General features: G+C 45.4%; 1 protein-coding gene across 6 annotated transcripts in view; it reads left to right on the forward strand.

The window, feature by feature from the left end:
• LOC126109572 (poly(rC)-binding protein 3) overlaps positions 1-22,820 on the forward strand; it is a 484,702-nt gene that overhangs the window by 234,042 nt on the left and 227,840 nt on the right. The gene's annotated exons all lie outside the window — the stretch shown is intronic.

Below are 22,820 nucleotides of genomic sequence, written 5' to 3' on the forward strand. Positions count from 1 at the left end.
CCGTCGGCGTAATTCTTTAACTCTCTTCCTTTAGTGATCTGAGTTTTGTTGACGAACTCGCACTTACATTTAGTGGGCGACAGTCTTTGAGATTCTGCTTCTCTGTACACAGTTGTAAAAAATGGGAGCAAAATGAGTAGAGCAGAAATTCCGGAAGTAAATCCAGTTTAGCTTTAATAAGGATTTGCCTCTCACTGTAAATGTTCGGGATAAAAGTCTCGGAAAATGCCACTTTCTGAGTTTGCCTCTTGTTGCTCTGCCAGCCGAGAAATTGAACTCACTTCGTCACAAACAATACCATAGATGGACGATGGTAATGTGGTCGCCTTTCTTTTTCTTTCCATACTACTAGTTGTGACTGTATTTCTTCCGGTGGGATCCTTATACTTATAGCCACATACGTAGAGTCATTATTTTTTTCACTGAGGGTGACTTTTCCTAAAATATTGTAGCAGATCGGAACTGCGTGTGGGCTGGGAACGCAAAAACGGTACTTTGCCCTTACCGAATGATACACTAAGGCACGACTCGTGATTCTTTGTTACGGCTTCGCACCTGCCACTACCTCCCCCCTGCTTTCCGAATTTCACCGAAGCTGTCCTGAAGTCGCAACTGGATACCTTAACAGGGAAAAGCGTTACACACGAAAGACTAGGATGATTCATATTCAGAACATACGAGGGTAGTATGAAAAGTTGATGGAAAAGAAACGACTTAAACCTCAGTGAAGCTTTTTTATTTTTCACTGTAGTCTTCCTGTACACTAACGCAGTGGGTCGAGCGATGTTCCAGTATATTGATCCAGTCTCGAAAATAAGGTTTATCCAGGCCTGCAAAATACCCATCAACTTCTGTTTTAATTCCAAGCACTCCAAAATTTCTCCTCTAAATTGTACCTCATATTTTGTACCATCTAGTGTTTCACTAATAATTGAACTGGTTTTGAGTTACAGAGCTCGTTCTTCCTGGATTCGGAGGAGACAGACTTACTATGTACTGAAGGTTTTTTAACCTATACAAATCCAAACACTATGTATAGAACTTTTACTGTCTGAGTTTTAGTCTCAGAATTAAATTTATTCTGCCGATGATTTATTTGATTAGATAGAAGGGCGTTCAAGAAAGATGAAGTACATTTTTTCCTAAATCAGGTCCACTCCAGTAGCTGATGTCTCACCCAACCTCTTGCAGTATCAATAACCTCCCCATCATCTACGTATCCCACCCCGCGGAGCACGTCCGCAGTGTGCCAAACAGATGGAAGTCGGATGGTGCGAGATCCGGGCTGTGAGATGGACGAGGAAAAAGAATCCAATAAATATTAGTGAGCGCTCTGGGTGCGCAGACTTGGTTGAGGTTTTGTTTTCTCACGGAGAAGGAGAAATTCGTTGGCATTTTTTTGGCGACAGATACACCGAAGTAGTTTTTTCTGTTTTCTGAGGGCAACTATGTGCGGTCGGCCGTCTTGCGGGAGAGGCCGACCTAGTTGCGATGATCACAGACGCCTCGCCCAACGACTCACCGTGCTTTTGTTTATTTCCAGACATTCTGCGATGCTCTGGTTTTCCGCCAAAAGAAACTCGATGACAGCGCTCTGCTTGGAACGCACCTCCCCTATTTTGTAGGCCACGTATAGCGCCGGCAAGTATCGGAACTTCGTGAAACTACGTAGGTTGGAACTTAAATAATGGCAACACTGTTGTGGAGACACTATGCAATGAAATCTACTACTATCGCTGATAGCACACTTTGTTGACATACCTACTTTGCCCCCGGGCAAGTGGACTCTCCCGTCCCACGTCACCGGCGTGCGGCGCACAGTCGAGGGAAACACAGTCACTTGTGATCGAGCGGTCTGACGTAACGGTGAGACTATGTTTTCTATACAGGAACAACGGAGCTGGATTAAGATGGAATGTACCAGAGGTCGTACAGCACGACAGCGTCACCAGTCTTCCAGAGGCGTGTGGCGAATCGTGCTTGCTGTTGCCGCGTTAGTGGACAGAGATCGACGCCATACGATTGGTGAGCTCGCCCACGAAACAGGATTAGCGCATACGACAGTGCTTCGCATTCTGAAGGAATGCCTGGGCATGCGAAAAATTGCATCACGGTGGGTTTCGCATGATGTGACGGAAGTGCAGAAATGGATGCGTTACGACGCTGCTAAGACGCATTTGGAGCGCTGTGAGCGCGAAGGAGAGGGTTTCTTACACCGTATCGTAACACTGGATGAGACATGGCCCACATCGTACGAGCCAAAACTGGAACTCCAATCCAACGAATGGCGTCATTATGGGTCACCGCGAAAGTCGAAAGTGCGTCAGAGCCCCACTGTGATGAAAGCTGTGGTGATTCTCGTGTACGACTGTGACGATGTTATCCTAACGCATTACGTACCTCCACGGCAGACCGTCAATGCACAGTATTACTGTTCGTTTTTGGAGCATCACCTGCGACCAGCTTTGCGAAAGAAGCGGCGACAATCGCAACCCACCCTTCATTTTGCACGACAATACGCGGACGCATACAGCACAAGTTGTGGCTGCTCTGTTCGGTCGATGGGACTGGGAAGAACTGTACCATCCATCATACTCCCCGGACTTAAGTCCTTGTGACTTTGATTTGATTCCGAAGATGAAGGAACCACTTCGTGGCATTCGCGTAAGGACTGTCCCAGAGATTCGACAGGCAGTAGACCGGTCCATGCGCACCACCAACAGATCAGGCTCTGCTAACGGTATACTACGCTTTCCACATCGCTGGCAACGGGTTCTACACAACGCTGGTGGCTATTTTGAAGGACAGTAACACGTGCAAACATGTAACTGTTTTGTATCGGTTGTGAATAAATAGTTGCCTCCATTTAAGTTCCAGCCCTCGTATAAGGGCTGTAGCGAGAATACTCCCCGATGGCCCACTAAAAATTCCGCATTATGTTGCTTTACTTGTATGTTCTCGGTCTCGAAGAAAGGATTGGACACAGTTACCTACTGTAACCGAGGTCGAAGAAGTATGCTACCGCTACGTCCGCCACGATCGACCTCGCCCCCGTGCTTCTCGAGCCAAGCTAACGGGCCGGCTGTAACGTCTCAGCCGCCCCTCGTTTCGTTTCGTACGTCAGGCAGGCGACTTGCCCGCCGTTCCGGGACACTTTCCGCGTCGACGTGAAGGGCCGGCGAGAGGACAGACGGCGCGGCGCCGCTGACGAGGAGCGGTAGGGCCGGGCGCGGGTTTAATTAACCGCCGATCGCCGACCCTTAGCGCGTCCGCGGGCGCTCCGCAGCCCGGATAAAGGAACGCGGCGCTGCCGGCTCCGACGCCGTAATTGAAAACGCGCGCCGCTACCTGACAGCTAATATATACACCCCACCACAGGCAGCAGGCAGCCGCCTGATTAAACAGCTGCGCCGTATTTATGTGCCGCGCGGATAGAGAGATCGCCCGTGGCGCTGCTGCCGAGCTACGCAGACCGGCCGCGAGAAACTCGTAGAATAATGTGCCTTATGAGCAGCTATTTTCAGCGTATGAACTGAATGAAACACACTGATGCGACAGAGGTTCGGGGACAGCGATATACACACATACAAACGTCTGGCCACCTGGGATGGCCGAGCGGTTCTAGGCGCTACAGGCTGGAACCGCGTGACCGCTACGGTCGCAGGTTCGAATCCTGCCTCGGGCATGGATGTGTGTGATGTCCTTAGGTTAGTTAGGTTTAAGTAGCTCTAAGTTCTAGGGGAATGATGACCTCAGAAGTTAAGTTCCATAGTGCTCAGAGCCATTTTTGAACAAATGTCGGTAGTACCTCGTACATGAGGTATAAAAGGGCAGTACATTGGCGGAGCTGTGACTTGCGCCCACGTGGTTCGTGTCAAAAGGTTTCCGATGCGATGATGGCCGCACGACAGCAGTTCAGACTTCGAACACTGAGTGGTGGTTGGACCTAGGCACATGAGACATTCCATTCCGGAAATCGTTAGGGAATTCAGTATTCGACCATCCACAGTGTGCCGAACATACCAAATTTCAGGCATTACCTTTCACCATTCCATTAGAACTACAGACAGCCTTGGGAGAGCCAGTCCTGACAAAACTCTACCATCTGGTGAGCAAGATGTATGAGACAGGTGAAATACCCTCACACTTCAACAAGAATATAATAATTCCAATCCCAAAGAAAGCAGGTGTTGGCAGATGTGAAAATTACCGAACTATCAGTTTAATAAGTCACAGCTGCAAAATACTAACGCGAATTCTTTAGACGAATGAAAAAAACTGGTAGAAGCCGACCTCGGGGAAGATCAGTTTGGATTCCGTAGAAATACTGGAACACGTGAGGCAATACTGACCCTTCGACTTATCTTGGAAGGTAGGTTACGGAAAGGCAAACCCACATTTCTAGCATTTATAGATTCAGAGAAAGCTTTTGACAATGTTGATTCGAACACTCTCTTTCAAATTCTGAAGGTGGCAGGGATAAAATACAGGGAGCGAAAGGCTATTTACAATTTGTACGGAAACCAGATGGCAGTTATAAGAGTCGAGGGACATGAAAGGCAAGCAGTGGTTGGGAAGGGAGTGAGACAGGGTTGTAGCCCCTCCCCGATGTTATTCAATCTGTATATTGAGCAAGCAGTGAAGGAAACAAAAGTTCGGAGTAGGTATTAAAATCCATGGAGAAGAAATAAAAACTTTGAGGTTTGCTGATGACATTGTAATTCTGTCAGAGGCAGCAAAGGACTTGGAGGAGCAGTTGAACAGAAGGGATCGTGTCTTTAAAGGAGGATATAAGATGAACATCAACAAAAGCAAAACGAGGATAATGGAATGTAGTCGAATTAACTCGGGTGATGCTGAGGGAATTAGATTAGGAAATGAGACGCCTAAAGTAGTACACGAGTTTTGCTATTTTGGGAGCAAAATAACTGGTGATGGTCGAAGTAGAGGGGATATAAAATGTAGACCGGCAATGGCAAGGAAAGCGGTTGTGGCGAAGAGAAATTTGTTAACATTGAGTATTGATTTAACTGTCAGGAAGTCGTTTCTGAAAGTATTTGTATGGAGTGTAGCCATGTATGGAAGTGAAACACGGACGATGAAGTTTAGACAAGAATAGAAGCTTTCGAAATGTGGTGCTACCGAAGAATGCTGAAGATTAGATGGGTAGATCACATAACTAATGAGGAGGTATTGTATAGAATTGGGGAGAAGAGGAGTATGTGGCACAACTTGAGGAGAAGAAGAAGGGATCGGTTGGTAGGACATGTTCTGAGGCATCAAGGGATCACAAATTTAGCATTGGAGGGCAGCGTGGAGGGAGTAAATTGTAGAGGGAGACCAAGAGATGAATACACTAAGCAGATTCAAAAGGATGTAGGCGGGAGTAGGTACTGGGAGATGAAGCAGCTTGCATAGGATAGAGTAGCATGGAGAGCTGCATCAAACCAGTCTCAGGACTGAAGACAACAACAACAACAACAACAACCTTTCACCAGGGGCAATGCTGCGACCAACGGCCGTCACTTAACGACAGTGAGCAGCGGCGTTTCGTGGCGTTGTCAGTGCTAACAGACAAACACAACACTGCGTGAAATAACCGCAGAAATCAGCGTGGGACGTACGACAAACGTATCCGTTAGGACAATGACGCAGAATTTTCCGTTAATGGGCTGTGGCAGCAGACGACCGACGCGAGTGCCTTTGCTGACAGCGCGACATCGCCTGCAGCGCCTCTCCTGGGCTCGTGACCGTTTCTGTTGGTGCCTGGACGATTGGAAAACCGTGGTCTGGTCAGATGACACCCGGTTTCAGTTGGTAAGAGCTGGTCGTACGAGTGTGACGCAGGCCTCACGGATCCGTGGACCCAAGTTGTTAACAGCCGACTGTGCAAACTGGTGGAGACTTCATAATGGTGTGGGCTGTGTTTACATGGAATGGACTTGGTCCTCAGCTTCAACTGATCCGATCATTGACTGGAAACGGTTATGTTCGGCTACTTGGAGACCATTTGGAGCCATTCGTGGGCTTCATGTTCCGAAACTGCGACGTCTCCGGCCCACGATAGTTGGTTTGAAGTACGTTCTGGACAATTCGACCGAATGCTTTAGTCACTCAGATTACCCGATGTGAATCCCATCGAACATTTGTGCTTCGCTGCCTCTGGATCACGGGGTCCCGGGTTCGGGTCCCGGCCGGCTTGGGGATTTTCCCTGCCCGGGGACTGGATGTTTGTGTTGTCATCATCATTTCATCCTGCTCATCATTCGTCATAGTGGCTAAAATTGGACTGTGTAAAGGTTACGACTTTGTACGGGCGCTGATGACGGCGCGGTTGAGCACCCCACAAACCATCATCATCATCATCATCATCATCATCATCGTCACCATAGAACATTTGCGGGACATAATAGAGAGGTCATTTCGTGGCACCAGGAACACGATCGCAATTACAAACGACTGTATAGGCAGCATCGCTAAGTATTTCTGCAGTGTACTCCCAACGACTTCTTGAGTGCATGTCACGTCCAGTTGCTGCACTATGCCGGGTAAAAGGAGGTCCAGCACGATAGTAGCAGGTCTTCCATGACATATCAGAAACGAAATGTTTGGATCGCTGAGGATGGAATCACCGAAGATACACTGTCATGAAATGATGTCAATGGAAGCCGGTGGGAAATAATGAATATGCTATGTATTGAATATGTCGTGAAAGATAGATGTGTGAGCCACACGGGGAACAGAGGCCAGATTTCCTGATTTCAAAATCTTAAACATGGCTGCGATTCAGCTTGCAGCTGAGTTTAACCATGATTTAAGGTAAATCACTCGTGCAAAAAACTCTGCCTAGCTTTGGAAGAAAGAATAGCTCACGCCCTGCCACAAGAAGTGTAGAGAGAGTAATGCACAGAACTATCGTCCATTATCATTTACAATCATCTGATGTAAGATCTTACAACATTGTATGAGCTGAAACATAATGAGGTTTGTTTAACACACAATGGACGAATGGACCTTGCCCACCAGCGTAGCTTGCGGAAACATCGGTCTTGCGAAATCTACAAATTTCCATTTTTACCATATACAACTCCGTCAAGTACCATGTAAGTTACTCTCTGAAGTGTTACATCACCCGACCCACTCTCGTAGTTGGTACGTTCAGTACATCCCTATCCTCGCCGATTCTGCGGAAGAACAACACGTTTCTTGTTAATATACTTAATTTTCAGCATGCTTCCGTAACACCACGTCTCAAACGTTGCTATACACATTTTCGTTTTGTCCAGTAGTCCAAGATATATTTCCGTACGTGTAATGTCATAAAATTTTGTCTCAAACAAAGGTGTATATTTGGCGAGGAACACACTCGTTGTATTCGTTAATCAGATTCTTATGTCAACTCTCTTACTTAATTTTGTTTCCAAGGTAGCAGAATTACTTTCGTTATTAACTTACTTCCAGTGTCATTTCTGCTACTCCGAATACTCTAGTCTTTCTTCCATTTACTCTCATTCCGTGTTAATCACATTCAACAGAATAAGATTTTCACTCTGCAGCGGAGTGTGTGCTGATATGAAACTTCCTGGCAGATTAAAACTGTGTGCCGGACCGAGACTCGAACTCGGAACCTTTGCGTTTCGCGGGCAAGTGCTCTACCATCTGAGCACCCAAGCTCCGTCCTCACAGTTTGGATGGTAGGAGACGAGGTACTGGCAGAAGTAAAGCTGTGAGGACGGGGCGTGAGTCGTGCTTGGGTAGCTCAGATGGTAGAGCACTTGCGCGCGAAAGGCAAAGGTCCCGAGTTCGAGTCTCGATCCGGCACACAGTTTCAATGTGCCAGGAAGTTACATTCAACAGATCTTGTAATTCTACCCCACTTTCGCATAGGGCAGTAATGCCACGATCTAATCTTATTATTGGCATCCTATCACTCCGAATTTAAATTCGCTTCTAAACCTTCCTTTTATTTCCTTCGTTGTTGTTTCAATATAAAAGTGAGCAGTAGAGTAGTAAGACAGCATCCATCCCTGTCTTGCGCCCTTTTTAAACCGTGCACTTCTATCTTGATTGTTCTTGTTGTTGCGGTCTTAAGTTCTGAACTTAATTCCTTCTAAAAACTTTTCTTTGAGCAAGCAGTAAGGGGAACAAATGTACAGATTGAATAATGTCGGGGATAGGCTACATCTCTGTCCCACTCCATTCTCAAAGATTGCTTCCCTTTCATTCCCCTTCGACTCTTAAAACTCCCGTTTGGTTTCTATACAAGTTGTATATGATCCTTCACGCCCTATATTTTATTCCTTATTATTTCAGAATTCCAAAAAGTGTGTTCCAGTCGATATTGTCAAAAGGATTTTCCAAATTTACAGTAGTTATAAACGTAGGTTTCCCTTTCCTTAACCTAATTTCTAAGACACGTCGTAGAATCAGTGTTGCCCGCGTGTTCCTACATTTCTCTAGAATCCAAACTCATCTTCCTCGAAATCGGCTTCTACAAGTTTTTGCGTTCTTTTGTTAGTATTTTGCAACCATGACTTACTAAACTGATAGTTTGATAATATTTACACCTGTCGGCACGTGCTTTCTTTGGAATTGGAATTACAAATATTACTGTCTACATGAAGTCTGAGGGTGTTTCGCTTGTTCATTCATCTTACATACCGAGTGGAATAGTTTGTTGTCGCTGGCCCTCACGAGAATATCAGTAGTTCTAAAGGAATGTCACCTACTCTGGGAGCCTTGTTTTAACTAAGGTTTTTCAGTGGCCTGTCGAATTATTCTCTCAGTGTCATATCTGCTATCTCATCATCTACGTCCTCTTATCTTTCTGTAATATAGTCTTTAAATACGTTTCCCTTGTATAGGCCTCCTTCCACGTTTCAGCTTTCCCTTTTTTGCTTAGTGTCGGTTTTCCATCTGATCGATATTCATAAAGCAGCTTCTTCTCCAAACGTCTATTTAATTTTCTTACAGGTAATATCCATATTCTCCTTTTTATATATGCTTTTATATCGTTAAATTTGCCCTTTAGCCATTCCTGCACAGCCAGTGTGCGTTTCCCACCATTCTCACTTTCTATACTTCTGTATTCCCCGTGTCCGGACTCTCAACATATACCCTCCGTTGTGACTGCACCTACGGTACCGCTGTGTGTACCGCTGAGGCACGCGAGCCATGCCACCACGTCAAGGTCTGTGGTTCATGTGGAGGTCTCTCTTGTTATCCATTCTTACTGTTTCCTCGTGCTTTTCGTTGAGATCGTATCTTACCAAGCTACAACTACAGCTCATTTTTCTGAGGAACTGAAACGTCTTCACCACTTTTTCTATGAATATCTTGCCTCGTTCGGAATTGCATCTCTGTTGCTCTTACGTTTACTATTATATGCGACTTCTGCTTTATTTGTACACAAGTCTCCCAAAATCCTGTGAATCTCGGACTCTCATATTAAGTCCTTCATGTCGACAAAGAACTGACGTATTATATATCAGATTGTATACCAACTATTGTTGCTGGAGTTCTTTTGATGTAGAATCTGATGGCAGCAACCGCGTCATTGAACTGAACACAGTACTCTTACGCTTTGCCTTACCTTCCTATTCATTACTCCCGTTACTCCATTTTCTGCTGCTATTGAAATTACCCTGTATTCGTCTGACAAGAAATCCTTACCTTCTTTCCATTTCACTTCACTGACCTCCACTATATCAAGACTGAGCCTTCGTATTTCCGTTTGCAAATTTTATAGTTTCTCTACCATGCACTCCTGACATTCCACACTCTGACTCCTAGAATGTTATCGTGTTGTTTTTAGTATATTCCTCCTTGCCACCTCTTGCTTGGCAGTTCGCTCACGAAGATCCAAATGAGGGACTAATCCCTAATGCCGATGGGATGTCGTTTACAGTTACTTGACCACTGGTTTCCTCATATTCAGATTTACATATTTTCTGATGGAAATTGGTTTTGCATTTTTTTAAATATCATGACACAGACGTTGTTGCATACAGCAAGCTATAGTGTACGCGTATATCCTGTAGCACAGTCCACATGCAATGGTAGCTTTTTTCGTATAAAATAAATAGATGTTTTCCAACTCTGGTAGAGTAGTTTTAGTCTACTTCCGTGGTCACTTTTAAAACAGTTTTTCTTTGACATAATTTTGAGGCTGCGGAAAAATCAATGACCCTCTGCATATTAAATACCCAAATGTGTGAGTGAAGGAAAAATGAGTATTGTCTTGCATAAAGGGGAACTTTCAAAAACAACAGTGTTTCTTTCCCTCTCGATACGGCTGTTCGTGCTAAATGCCTCACTCCACACTTATTAATCAACGCAGGCGAAGGTAGGAATGTGAATCGTAAAATGGCGTATATTCACACTTCCAAACCATTAACTAATACCATTTTGTCAGTCTTTTGGGAAGAGAACATATTATTCGCCAGGCGGAAGCTATCCCTCAGCAGAAAATTGTTGTCTTCTGGACAGTGTCTTCACTTTTGGAACAGAGGCAAAGTTATGTGTGTGTGGGCATTAAGACTTGAGGAATAGTGAATGTGCTTGGGTATTTCGGAGTGTTCTGCTTCAAAGTAGTTAGATGTTGGAGAACTTTATTGCATCGTTGCTGTTATGAAAGAACCTTCTGTCACGGATTTAGATAGGAAACGGAGGTCTTAGCTTTCTACCACTTTGAGTTCTGTTCCAGGTGCCCCGTATTTTAAGAAAATAATAATAGAGATTATAGCACCAGAAGTTATAGGTGGAGATTTTCGGATTGCTCTCACTTTCACGCACAGTGCTTGCAAGTTACTGTGCTGTATAATATCTTCGGAAGTAGAATTTGTTAAGTCTTCTCTTACCACGTTGTTGAAACAAATCGGTCAAAAGCGACGGCAAAAATAATACGGGAGACTTCACAAGTACTGCCAAGCCACAATCTAAAAGACTGTGCGATTGTGGGGAAAATGCCGGAGCAGTATACTGTAGTGTTGTGACAAGGCTCTTTGGAGCTTGTCTTGTGTTGGACACCCCCGTGTGATTGGAACGTCAGTAGATGTCGCTAATAGGCGGTTTTCGGTATAGATTCAGCTGCTGGCGAATAGCAGTGCAGTTTTCCTTGCGCTTCCCTACATTTATGTTAGACGGATGTCGCACTGGTGCGATATAAAAGCACACCCACACAGGCCCCGTGCAATAAGAATTTGATTTGGTATGGTCTCTTTCACGTACCTGTTGCTTCGATACTTGTCTCACCAATCTTGTCCCTCTCTCTCTTCCAGCATAACTCGCGCACCAATTTACAAGGTAGGAAAGTTGCAGCTTTTAGTTGAACACACACACACACACACACACACACACACACACACACAATGCGCGTATGTTTTAAAACTTTGTGGCAGACTAAAACTAAGAGTGGGAGTGGAACGTGGCTGGTAACTGAGCTACCCAAGTTTTGCTGCCAACCCTTCCTCACAGCTTACTTCCGCCAGTGCTGCTTCTTTTACCTTCAGAACATTGGGCACAGTTTACTCTGCGAGGAAATTTCAGTTCAGCACGAAGTAAAAATTGATTCTGGGCATGCGGTTTAGTTTTGTTATAAATTTATATAAATACTGTCACAGTGATAGAACAAACTCACTCATCGTGTTGCTGTTTGCAGTCCGGGTCTTTCGCTTCCACATTATTGAGCTTCAGCGGCATATGCTGCAAGCCTGCGACTTTAAAAGTTAAGCGCTATCCAGAGTACGGTCTCGTTCTGTAGAATGAAAAGGATTTCTAATAATATGATACGCACGAGACAATACAGGGTGAATCAATAACTATTGCCACCTAGAATAATTCCGAAATTATGACAGTAGGTGAAAAGTTTGTGGGACAAGTGTTCAATGGGACAACGGGGGCCATAGTATGACGTTGGTTTTTGTTGCTAGGTGTGGTCGTGTCAGATACAATGATGTGCAACAATAAGGTCTTTGAAGGTCAACGAAGGTTAAAAAAGTGGCATGCACTTCCATTTACAGATGGTGTCCAAAGTGATGACAATTGGTATCAATGCAGTGCTGCAATCTTCTTATCATGGATTGAGTGGCATTCCTCATCACATCGTCACTTACCGAAGCACAGGCTATGACAATTCTCTCTCGTATATCGTCCAAGTAGTAAATACACGCCGAATGCGGCGTATCCATCTAACGTGCCATTGACATGTCAACACCATTCGACGGTTTCGCAATACAACACTAATAGGAGCGGTAAGACTAGCATCGTCGAATCAAGAGAATGTGAATGATGTTCGAAGAACAAGTCGATATGCTTCTCGTTTATGGCGAACGCCAATGAAATTCAGTGAGAGCTAGATATTTATATGCTGAAAGATATCCTCAACGTACTCACCCTCCACGTCGTACATTTAAATATATGTATGATAAATTGAGAAAACTGGATCTTTAACGCATCGGAAACATATCCGGCAAAGGAAAGTTACTAACGAGGAAACTGAAGTTGGTAATCATGTCACTGTGGCTAGAGATCGTTGGGTTAGTTCGCCTCAAATCGCAAGGGAATCTGGCATGACTCAGAGCAGTGTTGTTCGTGTTGTGATTCGCCATAAATATCATCCTTACCATATGAGTCCCCACCAAGAATTAACTGGTACGGATTGTATATGTTGCGTTGAATTCTGCTGATGGGCTCAGTTTCACGTTCAGAGGGATGACACATTTATTAATTCGATTTTATTTACTGACGAGGCTACACCCACGAACCATGGAAATGTTAATTTTCGTAACATGCGTCAATGGGCAACTGGAAATCCACGTTGGCTGCGGCAAGTTACACACCAAAAATCGTGGCGGTGAATGTGTGGTGTGGGATTCTGGAGGACAGAATTATAGATCCCTATTTCATCGAAGGAAATCTTTGTGGTGTCACCGCCAGACACCACACCTGCTAGGTGGTAGCTTTTAAATCGGCCGCGGTCCGCTAGTATACGACGGACCCGCGTGTCGCCACTGTCAGTAATTGCAGACCGAGCGCCACCACACGGCAGGTCTAGAGAGACGTACTAGCACTCGCCCCAGTTGTACAGCCGACTTTGCAAGGAACGGTTCACTGACAACTACGCTCTCATTTGCCGAGACGATAGTTAGCATAGCCTTCAGCTACTTTTGCTACGACCTAGCAAGGCGCCGTATTCAATTGATATTGAGATTCTATTAATGTATCATCAAGAGCGATGTTCTACAAGTGTGGATTAAAGTTAAGTATTCCAGAAGCTACGTACTTTTCTTTGTAGCGTTCATTACGTATCCTGTTTCAGACCTCACGCCAGCCTGCTTGAGTTTAAGCGCGTGCCTTTCGGCTTCCTCTCATTGTGTCTAGGCTGTCTTGTCTAGACACAACAATCTTAATGGTAGGAAGTACACCACATTCCTGCAAGAAACATTAGGTCTGTTAGTGGAAGAAATACCTTTAGGAACAAGGAACTGAATGTGGTATAAACACGATGGGTGTCCGGCACATTGTTCGCTGATGGCGAGAAATGAGTTGCAGTGACAATTCCCAAATCGTTGGATTGAACGCGGAGGAGATGTATCGTGGCCGGTTCGTTCTCCAGCTTTGACGCCTGTGGATTTTTTCTTGTGGGGATTCGTAAAAGACATTGTTTATGAAGACGTTCCAACTACACATGAAGATAACCGATAGAGAATTGTCTGAGCATGTGCTTCGATAAATGACGAAATGGTAAGGAATACCACTCAAGCGTTGGATTGATACCAATGGTCATCACTTCGAACACCTTCTGTAAGTGGGCGTTCATTCCACCTTTGTGACCTTCGTTGACCTTCAATGACCTTACTGTTACACATCATTGGATTCGTCTCGATAGCTGCTATCAGAAAATAAGTACCAAACTACAGCAGCCCATTTAAAAGAAACAATGTTGACCTTCATATCTCTAACGCGACCCCAACTGGCAACAAAAAACGAACGTCATATTATGGCCCCGTTGTCCCATGCAACTTTTGTCCCACAAATTTTTCAGGTGCTATCATACTTTCGGAGTTTGTCTTGGTGACAATAGTTAGTGACCTCATCTTGTACGATCTGCGCTAGTGTGGTTGCATATGTCCCCTAAGCAACTAGTACGAAAAGCATCTTTTTCAGCGACTTAGTTTGCCGTTTCCGGAAACGCATTGCGTGTGGCCTTCATGCTTAGTACAGTTTTAGTCGCAACGTTAAAAAGTGTACTGCAACTTGCTGTCGCCACGTTCTGAAAAATTCACCGTTCAGGTTACGATGGCAACAAATGTCTACTATGGCTGAATGTTGCGCGTGATGCAGTCTGAGAGATCGAATTACGCGCTGTGCTTTCAAGCTTTTAGCTGCTCAATCAACTGGGGAAGTGAAAGTGCGGAACGGTATTTATTTGCATTAGTGGATGTTACTCATTTCCATTTGGTATTTGTTCCAGCAGTGGACAGCGCAGCGACTGCAAGAGTTTGTAGCTGCTGCACATCTCCCTGTGCTGAAATACTACCTCGGATGCTGGAAGGGGCACTACAGCAGTTGTGTACTGAATGCTCCTCGTTACGGCTGGAGCAATGTAGTACAAGAAGCAAGTGCAGTTACTTGTTTTTCGGAATTAGAAATGGTGATTGATACGGGCAGTAATACGCGCACATTTGACGGTGTAAATAATTGCCGGTTCTCCGCAAGTAATTTCCCGTTGTCTGGCAAAGTACGCAAGTTGCGTACCCTGCCGGCCGAGAGACAGGAGTGATTTAGGTGCCTTATATTATTTTAACCATCTCTTCAGACTGTACTATAGAGATCTCCGAGACTTCTGAACGTAAATACAACCACTCTCGAGGCTTCTTGGCTTTGGTTGGTTTCAAATCCTTTACTTATTGTTGGATATTGTCATATACCTCGTAAAATTTCATATCGATTTTCATAGTTCCAACATTTGAGACACTTGTATTTTTTGGGGAAGGATGTGCCTTGTTCCTTCTGTACATTGTAGCACGATCGGTAGTAACACAACATCCCACTCGAGAAGCATTCACTTTTCATATGGAGATTAACATTATTGAGACGCCGCTAAATCACGCAGGGCAAAGAGGTAATTAGGATTGTGTAAAGGGCCAAGGAAGCTGCGATGGGATTCATTTCACAATTGTAATTTATTAGCATTTAGTTCACAAATACACTTTTGAAATAATTAAATTTGCTTCGCAGCTGGAGGCCTCCAAACAATGCTTTAGAATAAGTTCAATTTTGAAAAGACATGACACACAGTTAAATTTACGAATAAGAGAAATCGAATACATATATGAGATCAGCATGCGGAGCGGCTGAAGGCCGCCGGATTAAATATTCAAAATTCCAAATATAGTATGATGATTACTGAAGGCAGAAGGCCACACTGTTTTAAGATGCTAACAGGGCTGATGGCCCACAAGGTGCACAGAGATAAACAAACGCAATAAGATGGCTGAAGGGCTGAAAGCTTAATTCTGCAAATTATATATTTCAACAATCGGTAAAACAGTACATTAAGTTTCAAAATTTCCTTTTTGCAATACCAACGGAGGAAGGCCCACAATAACTTGTAAAACCTTTCAGAGGAAATTACAATAACGTTTCAAGAGCAGAAGGCAATAGTGTTTCCAGGACTGAAGGCCCACAACTAACCTTGCCAGATTAAAAATATAATATACAGTTAAATTACAACGACATTAAGACTGCCAAAAGGATAGTTAACGGCACTCAGCAGTCTCCAGTGGATTGGTCTGGCCGCATTCACTTAGGCGAGACAGGTGGTGTGTCCAACTACACTTAGTGCGAGCCCAAACAAGGGACTGTTACGGACCGACCGACCAACCGCTTGCTTGCCACGACGGAACTCACAAGAATTTAGCCCCCCCCCCCCCCCAAAAAAAAAAACAAAAACAAAAAAAACTAGTGTCACTATCGCCAAACAAATGCGTATGTGAACTGAGCTGCCAAAACTACACACCATGTTGGGCAGCAACAACAGGTGAGGAAAAGACACTGCCTAAAAACTAAGTTAGCGGCCAGGGCAGGTAACCAGAACACTAACGACCACAAGGTTGAAAATTCCGCTGGTTCACTTAACTACGAAACAAGATAATACGGTTAACTTCACCCAAAATGAACACTCCCTGAATTTACGTTAGCGGCCAGGGCAGGTAACCAGAATACTGACGGCCACAAGGCAGAAAATTCCGCTGGTTCACTTGACTACGGATAAATCAATTCCACCTGACGACGGCTATCTCGAACACTTCACTCGTTGTTTGCTCACAGGGAAAACCTCCAGAACAGCAACACTGGAACCGACAACGTAATGCGCAAAACCACTCAACCTTCACGTCCTGGGTCGGCGAGCGACGATGCTCGTACTGATCGGCCAGCTCCAGACTGCCAGCGGGCCCAGTCGACTCACGCCGCACGGAGATGCTCTCGTACCGACCGGCAATCCACCCAAAGTGAGGCCCGGCTCAAGTGACGCGTGGCGGCGACGGTCGGGCGGGCGGGCGGTGTCCACGCGGGGCCCACTGCTGCTGCTGCTGCTGCGAGCCGGCGGCTGGCTGGCCCGGGCTGCGCTCCAGACTCGTCGCAGGTGACCGCCAGGGCCCAACTCACGACCCGAACTGCCGCCGTGGACTCTCCCTCTCGCACGTTCCGACTGACACCACGACAGATGACACAACCGGGAAGTAATAGCAGCCGAGCAAAGATCCTGTCAGAGGGGATATATCGATACGCGCTACTAGCGCCGACGACGGTCAGTCAGAACAGCAACTCAGTAACGCCAGTAATTTAAATCAACGTGGTGAGATGGAAATACGCTAAAACAGGGTGTAAAATACCAAATGGTGGGACGGCGAGCCATGCACGGCTCAATTAATACGAGGCTAACGTAAATAGTTTTTGTCTCAGAAGTGGCAGTGTTTTTAGGTCAAAGAACGCACTACTTTTTGATGTACTGTAGTAACTGTTTGAGTCAGTTCACTTATCTCAAAAATTTTGTAGTGTGTAAATTCTGTTTTCTAAGTGCGATTTTGACAGGTCCCACATATCACTGCCAGAATGCCTTCATTGCAGAAATAATGTTCGTACGTACAGCAGTTCGTGGAAGTCAGAGGGCACCAAACCTGTCGAATAGTTTAGATGTACTAGAATCTCTGCAGTTTACCTATTGCTGAAGAACGAGTTTGGGTGAATACACTGACCTGATAACAAGGGAGTTGTTAGATTGACTGTGTAATTCAGATATTTTTTTCCCTTTTTTCATACAGTAGTCATGCAGGTCAGCATTTCGCGCTTGAAACAAATGCTGAAGTATACGATCGAAAAGGAAAACGCCGAGTCCGCCATTGTGTTCAGTCTCTAATGACTTTCTCGCTTGCTGGACATTAAAGACTTAACCCCTTTTGTCGATCAAAATCTTCGAAATAAATAGTTATGCCTAAAATCCACATTATTGCAGTAGTTTAATTCCAGATTTCCTGGTTTTACATTCACTGTGCAATAATAAACGAAAAGAGAATTACTGCTGCCGACGTACGTGAGGGTAGTGTTTCTCGTGGCTGGGTGTTCCATCAACCAGATGCGCAGTACCGCATGACCCCTCGTTTCGGCATCGTACCTCCATAACTTCCCTGTTCTCTTGAAAGCCGTAATGAATAAATTCCCTTCGTCAGAGGAGCGTCCGTGCCGGTAACATTGTACTGTTGAAAGTGGCCACTACTCCAGGAGAAACGTGTCGGTTTGAGTGAACACCCGAGGAATGCTACAGTGTCTGCAATAAATTTGTTTCCGTTATTGATGTGCGGCGGATTAGTTGCCAAAACACTAGTGAAGAGCGGAAACAACATGTAAAATGTCTAGGATTTGTCACCAATTTACAGGCGGTTGCAGAAGTTGATGAACAGCGCTGAATTCATAACGTGACGAGGCTAGATGCTTGATGGATTGAAGAGTGTTGATATTTTTGATAGACCGGAACAAGAGATCATTTTTATGCAGTTCATGTAAGGTATCAAGCATTGATATATGTTGAACGCCTAGAAACATTCTACAGAAAGTAGTATTTCAGAGATACAGCCTTGTTGCTCGTCTCACAGCACTTTGGATCGGGTGTCGACTTTGGGCGATTTTGGGCAATCGCTGCTGGACAAGCGTTTTAGGAAACCCGCTGTGTTGATAAGTGGTTTTGGTGCTCAACCTCAGTAAAGCCTGACTTGGAGTTGAAAGTTTTTCCAAATTTTTCCAATACAGCTAATGGAGCTGGAATTGCTAGTTGAAGAAATATATTCAATTTCAGTAACAACACTAGCCTGGGAATACGAGAGACAGACAATTACTGGTAATTTTCTCCTTTTATATTAGTTTTAAGGGTCGCCTTCTTTTTATCGCTTACTTTTTTCAAATTTTAGCTCAATAAATGCTCGTGGTTTTTCAGCTTTGAAGGAAATGCGGACCGCGTTTGCTTATCGGAAAATTTTCTTCGTCCTATCCGAAATCATAGTTGCGCGCACAAGCAGATGTAAGACACCGTTTAGTTTAGCATACACTGATGAGACGAAACATTATGACAACTGCCCACCGCGAAATTTACTGCCGTCTTGTGGCGTTGATGGCTCGTGACGTGGCGAGTAACCATTGTAAGCGGAACAAAGACGAATGTGGGCCATTCAAATTCTGAAAACCACTGAATTAAGCGACTCTGATAAAGGGCAAATTGTTATGAACCGGTGCCTCGGAACGTGAAGTTCGGAAGCGGCATAGCAGGTAGACTATTCGTGTGATACTGTCGTCCACATCCATTGGAAATTGCTTGATATCTGGCGACAAGGTGTTTGACGTCCACGCATCACGTAGTGTGTATGTCAGAGACCTGCCTGCTCCTTAAAGCAGGATAGGCGGCGAATTCTGGGAAATCTGAAGACAAGAGAACAAAACTAATGTGGCACAAGTGTTTACGAACAGGGGCTCCGTAACATACGACCCCTACATTCCAATTTTAACTCAATGTCTTGTCAAACACGAATTTAATCGGCACGACATCATCGACATTGGACCCTACATCAGTGGAAGGGTGTCGCCTGGTTCGATGAATCACTGTTCTTGCTGCAGTAAATCAATGGTCTTGTTAGAATACGCCCACATTCACGAGAATGGCTGTTCGGAACATGGACCGCACCGTGGACACTGGAGGAATAGGAGGAGGAGAGGGCGAGTATTATGACATGGAAGCCGTTCACCTAGGCTTCCACAGGAACGTGGTAAAATTTGAAGGCATCATGACAAATTTGCACTACGTGAATATTATTGTGGACAATATGCATTCCTTCACGCTTGACGTCTTCCCCTACGGCAATGGCGTCTTCCTACTGGATAACTATTGGTGTTACAAGACCAGCCCGAATCGTGGTGCGGTGGTTTGAATTTGGCAACAAAATTTGCCTGATCAGAAACAAGTGGGAGACTTCTACGATGCTTTCGGTGGTCAGTTGTGCGTCTACAAATCATCGGCCCATAACCTACAGGATCTGCATGACCTATGCGAGATTCCTGGCTTCACATACCTCCCAAACCTACCAAGAACTATACCAAGCAGAATCGCTGTTGTACTGCCTTACCAAGGTAGAGAAACACTAGGTAGGAATTATATTGTTGATTCGTCATCGTACACGACGAATTAATCAAAGGTGGAGTACCATCGATCAAAAATGCACCCACAACTCTTGTTACTCCTTCCTCTATTGTGGGTGCTCTTATTTCTAGTGTCTGTCAGTGGTACAGTTGCAGCTGTGGGGCGCACGAAGTTACTCGCCCTGTACACTGACGACTTTTGCATTTACTATTGCTCCTCCACTGTCGGTGTTGCCGAACACTGAGTGCTGAGTGCCATACGAAAGGCACAGTCCTCGACTCACACCCATGCCGTCCGGTTTTCAGTCGCCGAGATACGCATCGTACATATACAGTCATACTCTCCAGCCTCAACCAGAACGACAACCAATTACGTCAATGTGGTAAAGTCTTATCGCTTTTTGGGACTGGACTTCGATGCCCAGTTGACGTGGCTTCCCTATCTTCGCCGCCTTAAGCAAACGCGACGGTCACATCTTAACGTTCTTTTCTGCCTCAGTAACACTTTTGCAGCTTTAAAGAGTTATGATCTTATTCCATCTTGATTATGGGAATCTGACACATAGCTCGGTGTTGCCTTCAGCACTGTGGGTGTTGGATGCAATACGCCGTTTTGGGAACCGACTTCCAACAGATTCCTTTCGGATCAGCGCTGTGAATAGCCTACATGCAGAGGTTGGCTTCCTCCCCCACAGATAGGAAGCCAATAACACCTGCTTAGCTATGCATTACATATTCACTGGTCCCATAAGCATCCAAACTAACGTGTCCTTCTCATTGGTAGGGATCACCTCCCACAGCAGGTGCTCAAGACCGGAGTCAAGATCACAGTTTGCATACGGTATCTGTGCTCTGAACTCCAACTTCCCCCACTGCCACCGCTTGCCAGGGAGCAATGGTGTACGCCCCCATGGTGTGTACCCCGTTCTCAGATCTATCTTTGGACACTCTGTTGACCCTATGGTTTTTCGCTGCCTGTTTCTGGCTGTCCTCCGTGCTTCTCCAGGTTCATATGTGGTCGACTGACAAACCGATTTTGCCCACACACATCGAAAGTGAAGTGAACTATGCAGCCTGCTGAATTGGTGGCCATTGCTCAAGCCGTCACTGACATGTATGTTCTTGCAGGAGTGAGACCTTCCTAATCAGCAGTGACTCCCTGCTTAGTCTTCAGGCTATCAATCAGTGCAACCCTCGACACCCATTGGTTGCGATTATCTAGGTTCTCCTTTCTGACTCCATGAAGCTGGATGGTTGGTCGTACATCTGGACTCCAGGTCACATTGGAATCCCAGGGACGAACATAATAATCGGTTGGCTAAGTTGGCTACCAGAATGACGACATTGGAGATTGGATACAAGACCATTGGTTGACTCTTCTCCATCAGTAGTTGGAGGCTTGGAACAAGAATTGTTGTGCCTTGGTTTTGTCTGAACAAAGAGTGAGCAATGAAGAGGACAGTGATCATGTGTCAGTCTTCCCTTTGTGCTTCTCGCAGAGGATCTACCATTCTGTCAGCTTAACACTAGCCAAACTTGGCTGACCCATAGTAACGTCCTACAACATGAGGTGTAGTGCCTATCTGACGGTGGCCCACTTTGCACTGAACTGCCCTAATTTGGCTGCCTTATGGCTGACACACTGCCTTTGGTGCTAACGTACAACGCTGAAGTTAGGTTTTTCCAGTGAAGGTGGTTTCTACTCCTTTCTTTGAGGTAGGTCACATTGGCCTTGTAAACCGCTTGAGGGATTGGGAAGGGGTGCTCCATCCACTGCTCTGACCCTGGGGGACCAAGGCTGTCCTCGCTCTTTGGTCCGGCCTGGCTCCTGATCTTCTTAATTCTTCTTATTCTTTTACATCTCTTGTTGGTTTGCTGTCTCGTCATCGTTCTTCTCTTTCCTGACATTTTGTCAACTTCTTAGGATTCCTAGTTTTCATGTAGTAATAATAATGTCGTGTGACGAGGGCCTCCCGTCGGGTAGATCGTTCGCCTGGTGCAAGTCTTTCGATTTGACGCCACTTCGGCGCCTTGCTCGTCAATGAGGATGAAATGATGATGATTAGGGCAACACAACACCCAGTCCCTGAGCGGAGAAAATCTCCGACCCAGCCGGGAATCGAACCCGGGCCCTTTGGTTGACATTCCGTCACGCTGACCACTCAGCTACCGGGGGCGGACCATGTAGTAATGGAAGATGAGGAAAGAGTGGTCGGAGGCAGAGGGTCCACCTCCCATTGCGCAACACGTCTGTGGGCCTGCGGCTGCTTTTTGGTGAGAGCAACTCGCCCATTTCCACCCTCTTACAACTCTGTCACTTCCACTTGCTTCTATGCCTAGGTTTTATTGATTGTCGGTTACAGTGAGGTTCATTAGGTTTGGCTTCTGTGTCCTTCCTCTCCGAGGACTCTGGACGACTTGACGCATGTAGTATGGAGGGACTGATGACCTCGTGGTTTGGTCCCTTCAACCCCGTCAGTCCAATCCTATGCGGTCCGAAGTGCCGACCTACAACGTCTGGCTTCACTCTTGAGCCAAAAATTTCGACGATCACCTACCAATCTTAACATTCCCTGGAAAATGGGTATACCGAAGTGGTCACGTTACTTGCTCAGCAAGGTGCATCGCCTGTGGCGATAATTTAAAGAAGTAGTTTACATAGAAAAAGTGAAACCAAGAAACGAATTAATCGTTCGGCTTATGAGTAATGGTGCCCCCATAAAAATAGAGAGAGACAACATTAGAAAAACTACAGATGATGTCGTCAAGAGAATTCCAAAGTGCGTTGAAGGTGGAGATGGAACTAATGACAAACAACTACGAACTTAATCTTTTGCGTTTGCTTAACACTTACTATGAATATTTGTTTGAGTTACATTCCGACATCTGGCCACTTGAAACTTCCTGGCAGATTAAAACTGTGTGCCGGACCGAGACTCGAACTCGGGACCTTCGCCTTCCGCGGGCAAGAGCTCTACCCACTGAGCTACCCAAGCACGACTCACGCCCTGTCCTCACAGCTTTAATTCTGCCAGTACCTCGTCTCCTACCTTCCAAACTTAACAGAAGCTCTCCTGCGAACCTTGCAGAACTAGCACTCCTGAAAGAAAAGATATTACGGAGACCTGGCTTAG

Source organism: Schistocerca cancellata, chromosome 12 (genome assembly GCF_023864275.1).
Source record: "Schistocerca cancellata isolate TAMUIC-IGC-003103 chromosome 12, iqSchCanc2.1, whole genome shotgun sequence".
NCBI classification, from domain to species: domain Eukaryota; kingdom Metazoa; phylum Arthropoda; class Insecta; order Orthoptera; family Acrididae; genus Schistocerca; species Schistocerca cancellata.